We start from the raw sequence: 6,078 nt of genomic DNA, 5'->3' as shown, positions 1-6,078 counted from the left end.
CCAGGATGGTCTGGATCTCCTGACCTTGTGATCCGCCCATCTCGGCCTCCCAAAGTGCTGGGATTACAGGCTTGAGCCACCGCGCCCGGCTAAAACCCTGCCTCTTAAAAAAATAAAAATAAAGTAAGCTTTCTTCAACAAGTTTTCTTCCAATGCTATACACTCCATCACCATATTAATTTAAATTATTTAGTATGTAGCAGATTTACTTTAAGACCAAATCTGTGAAGTTGGTGATGCTAATACTTCATTTTCCTTATGAGATCTTTGCAACTTAGAACATAATTATTACTAATTGTATCCAGGTCATTTAACGTCATATCAGAATGCTAACCTTAAGTAAACCAGGGTTCAGGCCTGTAATCCTAGCACTTTGGGAGGCTGAGGCAGTCAGATCACAAGGTCAGGAGTTCGAGACCGGCCTGGCCAATATGGTGAAACCCCGTCTCTACTAAAAAGGCAAAAATTAGCCAGGCGTAGTGGTGTGCATGTAGTCCCAGCTACTCGGGAGGCTGAGGCAAGAGAATCGCTTCAACCCAGGAGGCCGAGGTTGCAGTGAGCTGAGATCACACTACTGCACTCCAGCCTGAGTGACAGAGCGAGACTCCATCACACACACAAAAAAAGGAACACCTGTTTTTTTATTTAGTGATACCTAAATCTTGAAATGTGCACAGCAAAAAGAATGTAGCTATTGAGGCATTCACTGCTAAGATGAAAAGAAATGTAAGTGAAGGGACGTTTATAACTTGAAGTTCGCATTAAAGAATTACTGACCAGGGCCGGGTGTGATGGCTCACGCCTGTAATCCCAGCTCTTTGGGAGGCCAAGGTGGGCAGATCACGAGGCCAGAAGATCAAGACCATCCTGGCTAACAAGGTGAAACCCCATCTCTACTAAAAATAAAAAAAATTAGCCGGGCGTGGTGGTGGGTGCCTGTAGTCCCAGCTACTCAAGAGGCTGAGGCAGGAGAATGGCGTGAACCAGGGAGGCAGAGCTTACAATGAGCTGAGATCATGCCACAGCAATCTGGCCTGGGCAACAGAGCGAGACCCCATCTCAAAAAAAGAAAAAAAAAAAGGCATTACTGACCTACTGGCCAGATGTGGTGGCTCATGCCTGCAGTCCCAAGACTTTGGGAAGCCCAGGTGGGAGGAGAGCTTGAGCCAAAGAGTTTGAGACCAGCCTGGGCAACATAGTGGGACTTTGTTCTCCAAAAAAATAATTAATAAATAAAGCAAGTAAGCATTCATATCACTAAAAATACTTATAAAAAACATATCAAGTGAGCTGGGCACGGTGGCTCACACCTGTAATCCCAGTACTTTGGGAGGCCGAGGTGTGAGGATCACGAGGTCAGGAGTTTAAGACCAGCCTGACCAACATGGTGAAACCCCATCTCTACTAAAAAAAAAAATACAAAAAGTAGTCAGGCATGGTGGCACGTGCCTGTAATTCCAGCTACTTGGGAGGCTGAGGCAGGAGAATTGCTTGAACCCAGGAGGCAGAGGTTGCAGTCAGCAAAGACTGTGCCACTGCACTCCAGCCTGGCGACAGAGTGAGACTCCATCTCAAAAAAAAAAAAAAAAAAAAAAAAATCAAGCTTAAACTTAAAATCGGGGTGGGGGAAGTGAATTAACTTTTTATTTTCATTAGAGAGTGCTCATGTGAAAGGAGCAGTTAAGCAATGGAGTGTTACCACTGCAGCCATGCAGGTCTAGTGTAGATTCGTCCCCAAACCATGGTAATTGCCAGGCAACTCTGAGGGTATGAACAAGGCATGTGCATTGTGTCCTGTTGTGTGTAATGTATCTGCATGAAGCAGATTCTGTCAGAAGATGATGTTGGCTGAGATCTGGGCCAGCTGTACTTCACTGCTTTATTACAAGGGTAAGGCTGGCCAGGTGTGATAGCTCACGCCTGTCATCCCAGCACTTTGGGAGGCCAAGGTGGGTGGATCACTTGCATTCAGGAGTTCAAGAGCAGCCTGGCCAACATGACAAAACCCTATCTCTACTAAAAATCCTATATATATATATATAATCCGGGTGTGGTGGAGCACCTGTAAACCCAGCTGCTCAGGAGGCTGAGGTGGGCAAATCGCAGTGAACCTAGGAGGTGGAGGTTGCAGTGAGCCAAGATGGCACGGCCACTGCACTCCAGCCTGAGCAACAGAGTGAGCTTCTGTCTCAAAAAAAGAAAAAACAGGCCAGGCGCAGTGGCTCTTGCCTATAATCCCAGCACTTTGGGAGGCCGAGACGGGCGGATCACGAGGTCAGGAGATCGAGACCATCTTGGCCAACATGGTGAAACCCCGTCTCTACTGAAAATACAAAAAAAATTAGCTGGGTGTAATGGTGGGCACCTGTAGTCCCAGCTACTTGGGAGGCTGAGGCAGGAGAATGGCGTGAACCCAGGAGGCAGAGCTTGCAGTGAGCCGCGATCGTGCCACTGCACTCAAGCCTGGGTGACAGAGTGAGACTCTGTCTCAAAAAAAAAAAAAAAAAAAAACACAAGGGTAGGGCTAGAAGGCTAATAGCTAACCAAAAATGAGCAGCTGTTTTTCATTCTGTGAGGAGCATCCTGTGTAAGCCGTAGTGTTTGATCCACTCATCAGTGCTTGGGAAGCTGTGCTAGGTCAAACCTGTTACTGACACTTCCTTCTGTGCTCTGTTTGAAAAGAAAATCTCTGTACCCAAATGTTTACTGAGTAAACTGTTTCATGAATTCATATATGTGAGTGTGATCATTGGGAGCAATTTGCAAATAAACTCTGGTTTCCATTCCAACAGGTATCCCAAATTAAATCTGAATTATCATCAGTTTTCAATTTGTTATAATCCATATGCATCCAGATACACCCCCACACCCAAAGAAGCAGCTGTTCCCTTTCAGTTTTTTGTCTGTTCCTTTTATCCTCAGTGAGAGTGTGAGCCGAAACATCTCCAGCCTCATCCTATCTACTTACCTCTTCCTTGCAGGACCACCCACTTCTGTTATTTTTTTCCACCCCTTTAACTTTCCTGCTTTAGGACAATGAACAGTTAGCTGTCATTTGGTCCATCCCATAGGCAATTATGTGGGTTTGTTTTCTAAAGCACTGGTAACTATAATTAGATGGTTCAAATAACATTAAAAACTAGTGATTTTGTGGCACAATTATGCATTTGTCAAAATATACACAACTTGCCCAGTGCAGTGGCTCATTCCTGTAAACCCAACTACTAGGGCGCCAGAGGCGGAAGGAACACTGAGCTCAGAAGTTCCAGACCAGTGTGGGCAACATAGCAAGACCCCATCTCTTTTTTTTTTTTTTTTTTTTTGAGATGGAATCTCACTCTGTCACCCAGGCTGGAGTGCAGTGGCATGATCTCAGCTCACTACAGCCTCCGCCTCCCAGGTTCAAGGAATTATCCTGCCTCACCCTCCCAAGTGGCTGGGATTACAAGTGTGCACCACCACGCCCAACTAATTTTTGGTATTTTTAGTAGAGACAGGGTTTCGCCATGTTGGCCAGCCTAGTCTTGAACTCCTGACCTCAGGTGATCCCCTGCCTTGGCCTCCCAAAGTGCTGGGATTACAGGTGTGAGTCACCACATCCAGTCAAGACCCCATCCCTAAAAAAAAAATTTTTTTAGGCTGGGCCCAGTGGCTTAAGCCTGTAATCCCAGCACTTTGGGAGGCCGAGGCCAGCAGATCACGAGGTCAGGAGTTTGAGACCAGCCTGGCCAATATGGTGAAACTCCATCTCTACTAAAAATACAAAAATTAACTGGACACAGTTGTGGGCACCTGTAACCCCAGCTCCTCCTGAGGCTGAGGCAGGAGAATCGCTTGAACCCAGGAGGCAGAGGTTGCAGTGAGCCGAGATCGCATCACTGCACTCCAGCCTGGGTGACAGAGCAAGACTCTGTCTCGGGGGGGAAAAAAAAAATTAGCCTGATGTGGGAAGCTGAGGTAGGAGGATTCCTGGAGCCCAGTCTGAGGCTACAGTGAGTTATCACACCATTGCGCTCTAGCCTGAGCAACAGAGTGAGTGAGTGAGACCCCACCTCTAAAACAAAGCAAAAGCAGACACACACAGCTTGATATAAAAAAGTAGATTTTGGGGCCGGGCGCGGTGGCTCAAGCCTGTAATCCCAGCACTTTGGGAGGCCGAGACGGGCGGATCACAAGGTCAGGAGATCGAGACCATCCTGGCGAACACAGTGAAACCCCGTCTCTACTAAAATACAAAAAACTAGCCGGGCGAGGTGGCGGGCGCCTGTAGTCCCAGCTACTTGGGAGGCTGAGGCAGGAGAATGGCGGGAACCCGGGAGGCGGAGGTTGCAGTGAGCTGAGATCCGGCCACTGCACTCCAGCCTGGGCGACAGAGCAAGACTCCGCCTCAAAAAAAAAAAAAGTAGATTTTACCTTTCTGATGTGTACATTAGAAACATGGAAAGATGTGGAATCAGTAATTTAAGTTTCTACCTCAGGAAACTAGAAAAACAAGTGCAAAATAAATCCAAAACAAGTGCAAGGAAGAAAATGATAAAGAACTGAAGTCAGTGATTGAAACTAGGACAACTAGGCCGGGCGCGGTGGCTCAAGCCTGTAATCCCAGCACTTTGGGAGGCCGAGGCGGGCGGATCACGAGGTCAGGAGATCGAGACCATCCTGGCTAACACGGTGAAACCCCGTCTCTACTAAAAAATACAAAAAAGCTAACCGGGCAAGGTGGCGGGCGCCTGTAGTCCCAGCTGCTTGGGAGGCTGAGGCAGGAGAATGGCCTAAACCCGGGAGGCAGAGCTTGCAGTGAGCTGAGATCCGGCCACTGCACTCCAGCCTGGGTGACAGAGCGAGACTCCATCTCAAAAAAAAAAAAAGAAGAGAAAAGAAAACAGGACAACTAAAAGCTCATTCTTAAAAAAATTTACAAAAATGATTAACCTATAGCAACATTGACAGAAATATAAAGATACAAATCACCAGTATTAAAAAGGAAATAAATATTTTATTACAGACCTTGCCAACATCAAAAATAAAAAAAGGATCTCTGCTAACAGCTTCACACTCATAAATTCAACAGCTTGGAAGAAATGGACTAATTTCTTAAAAACCACAAACTACCAAAATTCACCCATGATGAAGTTGATTATCTGAATAGACCTATATCCAGTAAAGAAATTGAACTACTAATGATCTACCCAAAGATAAATCTCTAGGCCCAGATGGAGAATTGTATCAGTCATTTAAAGGAGAATTCATACCAGCTTTACATGATATTCCAGAAGAATAGAAGAGGGGGAATATACCTCTCAACTCATTTTATGAGGCCAGTATTACACTACCCTGATACCAAACCGAAGACAGCATGAGTGCATGCACACATGCGTGCACACACACACAACTACAGGCCAATATCACACATGTGAAAATCCTCAACAAAATATTTGAAAACAAAATTCAAAATATATAAGAAAAAGTATGCACCATGACAAAGTGGGATATATTCCACGTATGCAAGGGTAAGTTGACTATTTCAAAATACATCAATGTAATTCATCTCTAAAACTGTACAGCAGGCCGGGCGCAGTGGCTCATACCTATAATCCCAGCACTTTGGGAGGCCGAGGTGGGCAGATCACGAGGTCAATAGATTGAGACCATTCCGGCCAACATGGTGAAACCCCGTTTCTACTAAAAATATAAAAATTAGCTGGGTGTGGTGGCGTGCGCCTGTAGTTGCAACTACTCAGGAGGCTGAGGCAGGAGAATCACTTGAATCCAGGAGTTGGAGGTTGCAGTGAGCTGACATTGTGCCATTGCACTCCAGCCTGGGCGACAGAGTAAGACTCCGTCCCCCCCAAAAAAAAAGGCCAGGCGCGGTGGCTCAAGCCTGTAATCCCAGCACTTTGGGAGGCTGAGACGGGCGGATCACGAGGTCAGCAGATCGAGACCATCCTGACGGTGAAACCCCATCTCTACTAAAAAATACAACCAACTAGCCGGGCGAGGTGGCGGCGCCTGTAGTCCCAGCTACTCGGGAGGCTGAGGCAGGAGAATGGCTTAAACCCGGGAGGCGGAGCTTGCAGT

The sequence above is a fragment of the Rhinopithecus bieti genome, unplaced genomic scaffold (assembly GCF_001698545.2).
Source record: "Rhinopithecus bieti isolate Rb0 unplaced genomic scaffold, ASM169854v2 scaffold_27038, whole genome shotgun sequence".
NCBI classification, from domain to species: domain Eukaryota; kingdom Metazoa; phylum Chordata; class Mammalia; order Primates; family Cercopithecidae; genus Rhinopithecus; species Rhinopithecus bieti.
Note: the sequence above shows the minus strand (reverse complement) of the source record.